The sequence below is a fragment of the Zalophus californianus genome, chromosome 6 (assembly GCF_009762305.2).
Source record: "Zalophus californianus isolate mZalCal1 chromosome 6, mZalCal1.pri.v2, whole genome shotgun sequence".
Classification (NCBI taxonomy): Eukaryota; Metazoa; Chordata; class Mammalia; order Carnivora; family Otariidae; genus Zalophus; species Zalophus californianus.
The window spans coordinates 66604425-66614558 of NC_045600.1; the positions used below are offsets into that span (position 1 = coordinate 66604425).

The following is a 10134-nucleotide window of genomic DNA, read 5'->3' on the forward strand; positions in this document are numbered from 1 at the left end:
AATCTATCATGTAGGACAGGGACTACAGAGTTCTGAGCTAAAGTTCTTCCATCTAGCCTGTAATGCCACCACCACTCACAGCGAAACAAGAGCAGCTTTATTCTACTGTCCCATATGTTTATATATCTAAAGAAGTAGTAGTAGAGGGTTGCTGAAGAAAGGCAGGGATTATACTGACCCTGTGTATGAGAGGGTAGGTAAGGAGGAGGGAGGAGAGGAAGTGATGGAAGTGGGGAGCCATCTTCTAAAGAGTGATGATGACAAACACAGTGACCACAAATTCCCCACACTCTGGGAAACACCATTGCTTCCAAAACTAATTGCTGAACTGAGTCAAGTAGAACATTCAAGTAATATACTTCATTCATTCATTCATCGTTCATTCACGCTACAAATATTTACTGAGAACAACCTGTGTTTAAGACACTCTTGTAACACTGTGAATATAGTGCTGAACAAGAGGAAGACCTTGCCCTCAAGCATACAATCCAGTCAGGAAACATAGAATAAACAAGTAAATACACAGTATATGTCAAGCAGTTTCAAATGCTGTTAAGAAACATAAAGGAGGATAATGATACTGACAGTCTCTGGTAGGGAAGGTAGACAGTATTTCCTTATTGGGTGATCAGTGAAGGCCTGTCTGAGGAGCTAGAATATGAACAGAAATGTAAAAGAAGCTAGGCAGGTAGAACCATGTAAAGATCTTAGGAAGAATTTTCAGGAAAGAGAGAATAGCAAACACAAAGGACCTGAAGTAAAAATAAATTTGGTGGCTAGCATTAAAGCAAGAGTGAGAACTAAGCAGAGAACGAATGAAAATCATGGTAGAAAATTAGGCAAGGATCAGAGTACACAGGATTTCATAAGTCATGGCAGTGGCTTTGACTTTTATCATGAATGGGATGAGAAACCATCAGTAATTTCTCTGTAGAGGAGAGATATAAAATTGATTGAAATCTTTAAATGACTCCAAGGATTCTGGTCTGAGCAAATGGATGAATAGCAGCATTATTTGCTGTAGTGAGGAATGCTAGAGACGGTGGGGAGAGGTGAGAAAAAAAGGTCCAACTTAGATTAAGTGTATGAAATGTATTAGATGTGTATTAGACAACAGAAAAGGAATGCTAAGTTGGTAACTACATATCAAAATCTAGGTCCCAGGGGAGAAATCTGTAATGGTGGAAAGGATTTAGACACCATCAGCATTTACATATATATTTAAGGTCATGGGGCTAGAAGAGTTTGTAGAATGACTGTAGATAGCAAAGAGAATACCAAGAACTGAGTCAGGGCTCTCTAACATAAAAAGAGGAGCCTGCAAAGGAAATGGAGAAGAATCAGTAAGGAAGGAGGAAAAAACCACTGTGGTGTCCCATAAGTTAAGTGAAGAGAATATGCCTATAATGAGGCAGTGGGCAACTCTGTCACATTCTGCAAAGAGATCATCGGTTTTGGCAAACGATAGGTGTCAGTGATGGTCCTGGACGAGGTTTCAGTGGGATAGTGTGGAAAACAGCCTGATTGGAGAGGCTGAGGAAAGAATGGAAAGTAAAGAAATGATGAAAATAAGATTGGAGTCTTAGTTGCCTCATTAACAAGAAGCAGAACTTGACCTCCTCCAGCAGCCCAAGATACCGAAAGGGAAGAAGGCGAAGGGGAAGAAGGTGGCCCCAGCCCCTCCTGTCATGAAGAAGCAGGAGGCCAGGAAGGTGGTCAATCCTCTGTTTGAGAAGAGGCCCAAGAATTTTGGCATCGGACAGAACATCCAGCCCCAAAGGGACCTCACCCCCTTTGTCAAATGCCCCTGCTACATCTGGCTGCAGCGGCAGAGGGCTATTCTCTATGAACATCTAAAAGTGCCTCCCACGATTAACCAGTTCACCCAGGCCTTGGACCACCAGACAGCTACTCAACTGCTTAAGCTGGCCCACAAGTACAGACCAGAGACAAAGCAGGAGAAGAAGCAGAGATTGTTGGCCTGGGCTGAGAAGAAAGCTGCAGGCAAAGGGGATGTCCCCACTAAGAGGCGGCCTTTCCTTTGAGCTGGGGTTAACACTGTCACCACTTTGGTGGAAAAGAGGAAGTCTCAGCTGGTAGTGATTGCACATGATGTGGATCCCATTGAGCTGGTGGTTTTCCTGCCTGCCCTGTGCCATAAGATGGGGGTTCCCTACTGCATTATCAAGGGGAAGGCCCGGCTGGGGCGTCTGTCCTCAGGAAGAACTGCACCACTGTCACCTTCACACAGGTCAACTCGGAAGACAGAGGAGCTCAGGCAAAGCTGGGTGAAGCCATCAGGACCAATTACAATGACAGATACGATGAGATCTGCTGCCACTGGGGAGGCAGCATCCTGGGTCCGAAATCTGTGGCTCACATCACCAAGCTGGAAAAGGCAAAGGCTAAAGAACTGGCCACCAAACTGGGCTGAGTGGACGCTTTTGAATTTTCTGTACATGAAAGTAATAAAAAGTTGTCTTTCAGCCAGTGTCAAAAAAAAAAAAAAAAGAACTTGATCCATATAATCTGAGATTTCTTCTATCTAGACATTTTTCATATTTTTATCATGAGTTTGAGCTCTTTTTATGTATGCCATTTTGTCAATCCCTGAATTCCTGGTTCATTTCATTTTCTTCCATTGCAATTAAAAATGAGACAGAAAAATAATGAACATTAGCAATTTCTCCCCAGAACTAATTTTTCAATTTCAGAAATCAGGTAACATCATTACCATCATTACCTGTTAGCCTATGCCAATAGTTTTAGGCTGCTATTTTGGATTTGTTGCCCTTAAGAGAAAAAATATTTTCATTTCCTAATGTTCAATATTTTCTTAATAAATTATTTTCAGAAAACTACTGCCTTAAGGCACCTCTGCAGAAAAATATAATAATTGACAACATTGCAAGTAAATTTAAAATATATCTAATATAGCCTAAGAGGAGTTAATAAGATGCCTTTCACTTCTGATCCAAAGTGGACAGTGGTTGCAATGATTAGACATTTTATAGTTATCTAGAAGATATTCCTATCTTGGTAATAGGAATATTCAAGTCAGTGAATTATTTACAGGGAAAGAACAGAATGAAGACCTCTTGTTTAGGTATATCTCTTCTATATACAAAGCTATAAAAACAAAGCAAAACAAAAATCAAACCAACCTCCTGCCATTCAAGCAATAGTTCTACTGTGACTACTACTACCACCACCACCACCACCACCACCACCACTAATAATAATAAGTAAATCAGGCGGGAGTGATTTGATAAATACGGTCTACCTTTCAACAGAGTGAAAAGTGAATCGCCAAGCAATGCTTTAGTGCAGTATTTTATCCATGGTGCATGTGATCCCAAATCTGTCAACATTAAACTATTGCTTCTATAAAGCAGATGGAATCATGCCGCTGGGAGGGGGTCTGTGATATATAATAAGAAATATATATTTAGTCTTTGTCCCTGTTTCTGGTACAGAACTAAAACCCTTGGAATTTCCTAAGTAAAGAGAACAGTAAATGTGTTTTTTGTTACGTGAATGAGGTGACTTTTGGAAGCACCTAAGGATGGGGGTTGGTTACCTGAAGAACTAACCTTATAAGCAGAGATTTGGAACTTTCAGTCCCACTCCCTGCTTCTTGGGAGGAGAAAGGGACTGGAGATTGAGATTAAGGACCAATGGCCAATGATTTCATCAATCATGCCTATGTCATGAAACCTCCATAAAAACCCAAAGGAGAGGATTCAGAGAGCTTCTGGGTTGGTGGGCACTTGGAGATGTGGGGAGAGGGGCACACCTGGAGATGGCATGCATGGAAGCTCTGCATCTCTTCCCCATATCTTGACCTGTGCAACTCTTCCATCTGGCAGTTCCTTAATTATATATTTTTTAAAGATTTTATTTATTTATTTGAGAGAGAGAGAATGAGAGAGAGAGAGCACGAGAGGGAAGAGGGTCAGAGGGAGAAGCAGACTCCCTGCTGAGCAGGGAGCCCGATGTGGGACTCGATCCCGGGACTCCAGGATCATGACCTGAGCCGAAGGCAGTCGCTTAACCAACTGAGCCACCCAGGCGCCCTTAATTATATTTTTTACATAAACTGGTGATCCAGTAAGTAACATGATTTTCTGTGTTCTTGTGTTCTGTGAGGCACTCTAGCAAGTTAATCTCATTCAAAATTCTAATTGGTAATTTATTTTGAAAATTTTCTGGAAATATTTTCCTTGTTTAGAGGAAATGATGTTTCTTATCATTTCAAGACATAGAAACATATAGTTAATAAATAAAAGTGGCATTATGGAAGAATTCAGAAAGTGTTCATATGAAAAAAATAATTGATTGTCCTTTCTGTCAGATTGTACACATTAAGGACTTTTCTCTTAGAGCTCAGGTTTAACAAACCAGTATTTTGTAATTAGCCAGTAGGCTGACAGTCACACCGCATCTGCTCTTCCCCAGCTCACAACACACTCTATCTCTTCCAGCCCTGCATCAAGCTCCTGCTGTTGTTCTCCACATAGCATCAACTTCCTTTTCTGCCCTGCTCCCAACCCATCCTTGTTTGGAGCTGTCAGCTCTGGGTCATCTGTGACTCAGCACTGAGTTTCATACCAAAGTAAGTTGAAATCCGTTTCCAAGCCATTAACTCTGTATTTGCTCAAGCCAAGAGTCACAACCCCACCTAAATCCTCTATTTTCTGCTAGGTCTTGACCCATTCTTTTGTGGAGGTTGCATGTCCTCCCTCAGTCAGTCACAATGAAATCCAAATAAGGGTTAAATCCTGACCCTACTTGGATTTGAAAACTTTTCCCACTCTAGATGCACACAGAGAAAGACTTGAAGCGACAAGGACAGAATCTGATAGAACATCTCTTTTCTTAGTCATGTGCAAGGATAGATTAAAGCTAAACATGGCTCAGATCAATCAAAAGTTCAGACTACTGAAAACTGCTCTTTGACTCTGGGAAACTGATGCAGCTTGCTATTAGGTAAAAATCTATGAACTGAGAAGGGTACCATTAAAAAACTTTTAAAAATATACCCATCATTTCTGATGTAACCATAGATTATGCTATGATAATGTGATGTTCTTTAATTATTATATTAAGTTAGCCACCATACAAGACATCGTTAGTTTTTGATGTAGTGTTCAAGGATTCGTTAGTTGCATATATGTTGGATACATTTTTTGGCAGTGAGACTACAAGAGAAAAAATATTGCTAGTCTATTTTGTTTTTAATAGCAAATAGGATATATGGTACTTTATTTAATCCATATTCACATATGATGTAGATCACTGTACTTTATCTTTCACTTGCCTATATTTTAGTGTTTAGTTAGATAGTGATATTGACACCAAAACAAAGACTTGGCATATGTTTGGAGTGGACTATAACTCAGCTGCTACAATTTTCCATCTTATTTTCCACAACGTCTTAAAAACAAGAGCCTGCTTTACTGTTCATAGTTCTTAAGCATAGTAATACATTGCACAGGTTAAGATCTAATTATTAGAAGAAAATACTATACTAAATGATAGGAAACTGTCTCCCATTCCCTTCTGATCTGACTTATTTGTAAATTTTATAGATTTGTGTCATTTCATAATTACATTTTTTAGGTAAAAATAATTACTTAACATTCCCAGAAAGTATATAAAGCTTTTTAAAGGTATTCTGGAACCTTCCTTACCCAGGGATTTTTTTTTTCTTAAAAGAAGAAATACAAACTTCCAGACTATTCGGCTGTTCCGTCAAGGAGTATGTTTATACCAGCAGGATATTTGAGTCCTCCTCACTTGCTGCTAGCTATGATGTGGCAGATTGGGTCCAGATTCTGACTGAAATGTCTTGGGTAAGAAACTCAGAAGGTGAATTTTTAGTGGGGCCTCCATATACTAAAAGCTGCTGCCTAACTGGCAATAAATGTAGCAGTAAAATTGGAGTCCATAAAAAATATCTTGAACATGAGCATAAATTAGGAACAAAGATTAAGTGCCACATGCTTAACAAAACTTCTCTTTCCAAAGAATGTGCTATGTAACTTCTGATCTTAAAATAAGAAATGTCTTTTATTTACTTATTTTTTGCTTTTCAGTCAACAAATGTTCAGTAATGTTGCTGCTCGATTATGCACACAGCCTGCTCATTTTCTGAGCTGGCTAAACTTTCACCTTGTCTCAGTGCTCACTATCTTTGATCTTTCATTACAGAGCTCAGAAATCTTGCAAAATAAGCATTGACTAACTAAGACCAAGGAAATACCATTTGGGGTTATATTCTAATCAGGCAACGATCTGGTAGTGACTCTCCAGGCTTTGACAGACAGAAACATTTAGCTGTGATTGTGTATGATATCATGTGAGTGAGTAAGGATCTTGTGTTCATCAGTCTGTTTACATCAGGAGCTTGTAAAGAAGAAAATCACTTCGCTTTGTGATGATTATTCTCTCTGACCTTGCTAGCACCTGCAGAGAATAGATCATGCAGTGATCCCATCAAGCACATTCCTTCATACCACACACACACACACACACACACACACACACACACACACACACACTGTAAACTAAGTATTCAATAGAAAGTGTAACTACCCAGAGGTATATATTTAAATTATAAAGCTTTTTTGTCTTTACAGTGTAGGATGTCATGATTTTGCAGTAGTAGAACTGTGCTTCTTTTTCTTATTTGAACTTGACCTTTCTGGATTCATTCTCAATCCCACTAAGGCAGCAATCTAAGTGATGGAAAGGATAGATATTAATAACTGGTGACATTACTTTTTTTTTAGTCTAGGGAAAAAAGAACCTAATAAAGCAAGAAGACATATTTGTATTGGTAGATTATTTTTGTGGTTATCCATCAAATAGATGGATCTTATCGAATAATCTACTAATAATTTTGTCTTTCTTTTTATTATGTATAGAAAACCTGCACTTCATCAAATTACTTCTGCCAGTTTTCTATACATACAGTAAACGGTTTTAGAAATTAACTCAGTAGAGCTCTTTGTTAAAATTTGTCATTTATCTATTAAAATTCTTCAGCTTTTGTCAGACAATGTACTTAGCTCTGTAATAAGAGTCCCTGAAGATGTATGTGTGATTTGTCAAAAGAGAGACAAAAAGTGTATAAAACTCTAAAATGTCAGCAATCAGGAGATTTAACAGACTTTAGTAAATTTACATAGAATGAATAGAAATCTTTGATATTAATAAACTTAGCTCGGGGGAGTACAATAGAGGGGGCAAAGAATGGTAATTTAAATACAATTTCAACTTCACTTCTTCCAATTTAAAAATTATTACGGATAAATGAATGATAGAGTTTAAATAACATAAATGTAACTGTTTATCATCACTCCAAAGTTTCAGAGTGAGAATATTTTTTCTGAAGTGAACCAGTAAAGTATATAATTCTTCACTTAGTTTATTTTCTCCAACAGAAGTACTAATGGAGAGTGAGACAAACCATATTACATATTATGGGATTGCCTGGCAGAGAGTGGATAGGAAGCAAATAGATTGGCTTTACTGAATCCCAAGAATATGTTGTATTCCTGTATGAGGAATGCCATGACAAGATACCACAGAGGGACTGGCTTAGATGACAGAATTTATTTTCTTGCATTACTGGAGGCTGGATGACTCAGAGCAAGATTTCATATCTTCTGAGGCCTCTCTCTTTGGCTGCAGGTGGCAGTCTTCTCATTGTATCCTCACATGTTTTTTTTTCTGGGCACAAGCGTCCTGGTGTTTCTTTGTGTGTCCAAATTTCTTCTTATAAAGACACCAGTCAGATTAGATTAGGGTCTACCTTAATGGGTTCAGTTTAACTTAATTGCCTATCTTTAAATAAAGTTACTTGCAAAGTACTAGGACTTCAACATATGAATTTTAGGGGGACACAATTCAACCTATAGCATATGTGTTCTGGAGTTAGGTAGGATGCTTATGGCTTTCAGGTGCCAAGCTCTTGGCAATGCCCTTGAAGGTAGAACTCTCTTGCTTACACATTGGTAGGACCAAGAGAAGTCCTATTCATGGCTACTAGTGAAATGGAAGTTCATCTGGAAGACTATAAAGCTGTAAATGCTTTGATCACATATCTTCCTTCCCCTGCTAGAGAAGGATACATACTGTAGAATGGAACACCCTTTCATAGCTTTAATTTCCATTGACTACAGAGTGTCTCTGAGCCTGAAATTCTCCACATCCTTCAGTTTTTTTGTTTTGTTTTTGTTTCGTCTTTACCCTTCCTTTTATGAGGCTTTGTCTTTCCAGGCAGAGTGTCAACCATTGTATTGCTGTGGAACAGTGAGCACATTGGTATGTGTGTGGGAGTAGAGCAGGACAGTGTAGAATTCACTATGTGAAAAACAGAGATCTTCTTGTCCTTTTTTATTCCTTAATTGCTTCCTTGAACTATTACATGAGAAAATACATTAGTTAAAAAACAGAATATGCTAGCATATTTTCCCTTAGAACTGGAAAAGAAAAACTGTGGCTCAGGAAAAGAAAAGAATGAATAATATTGGCAAAACTTATTTAGGCATTTGAAATTTTATATTGGCACCATTATTTTATAAGTTTTATATTAGACTTAACTTCTCCATTGTAAAGGTTTCTTCTCTTATAAAACCGTTTATAAGTGGCTGAACAGTAGTGATAACAACAACAGTAAACAGAGTTTACTATGTGGCAGGCACTGTACTAAACATTTTAAAAATAGTAACTCTTTTGTTCCAACATAACTCTGTTAGGTAGAAAATGGAGTATGGCCATTTTACAGATGAACAAACTGAGCCACAGAGAGGTTAACTGATTACCTAGGGACATAGTAAGTGACATAGCCAAGAACTGCACCCAGGCAGTCTGAGTTCAGGGCCCAGGTGTTCAGCCACGACTTTATCCATCTGTAATAAAAAGGCTTATATGCCAGTGACCAGTATTCATGACAAATGGTAATTCTAATTTATAAAGCCAGTCTTCTGCACCATTAGCAGGGAAGAGAAGCAATTTTTTTTTCAGACGGGAAAACATTTCAACTTAAAAACTAGGACCATATGGTAAGGAAATACGTGCATTTGTACTAAAGTCTCCCCCTCTGGTGCTGTTTACTAATGTCCTCTTTGGATATTTGCCGACAACTTTTGCAATCCTATTTGTCCTAATACATTGTGGCTCCTTATAAAACAACCAGAACATAAATTGTGCCTGCCTACATATTTTAAGCCCAGTACTTTCGAATTATCAAGATAATTTCCCTAACAAATTCAAAAGATATTTTAAATGAAAGTTGTCTTCCCATGATTATGCAACTCTTCAAAGCACTTTTATGTGTGTTCCTAAAAATGTTAACTGAATGTTCAAGTTGTTGCTTCATTAACCAATATAGCTGATATAAAAATATGTGTGGCACAAAGATTGACCTTATTCTTTGCTCAGAGATGATACTGATGGATAAGACTCTAGCCAGAAATGAAATAAAGGAGAATGACATATAAATTGAGTCTTTTTTTATTGGGTTGGAGCTATGTATAAGAATATTCCAGAAGGTTCACTAGCCAGTTTTGGCAACGCCTGTTAGTACTCCAAGCATTCCTCTACATTTCCCAGTTTGCTTTTCAGTTAGGTTGGAACCATGTGGCAAGATTTAGACAATGGACTATCAGGCAAAATGTCATTTCTGATTCTAGGCATTTTAAGAACAGGTGTGTTTTTCCCATTCTTCTCTACTTCTTCAGCAGTGATCTCAGAATCTATGTGTTCCAGATGGAGCCACTACAGGGTGACAGTCTTCTTTGTACCCTTGCTGACCCATATTGGACACATAGGATTTGATGTGTTAAACCTCTGAGATTTGGGGATTGGTTTGTTATCATAACATAATTTAGCCATACCTAATGAAAATGAAGATGTCTTCACGGGGACAAAGGTAGAAGATAGGAGTGGGGTGTGGATTTGTATCCTTGGTTAGGAAAACTCAGTGGATTTTCTTTACATATTTCTCACATCTAAAATCATATCTCTTAAAGATCCAAAAGAATTTATTTTTTAACTTATTCTAAATTTCCTTTCCAGTTCCAATAGCTGACATCTTGGGATAGATGTTATAAAATGTATAAATAA

General features: G+C 38.0%; 1 pseudogene; it reads left to right on the forward strand.

The window, feature by feature from the left end:
• The first annotated feature begins 223 nt into the window (after nt 1–223).
• Nucleotides 224–2434, forward strand: LOC113909281 (annotated as a pseudogene).
• The last annotated feature ends 7700 nt before the right edge of the window (nt 2435–10134 follow it).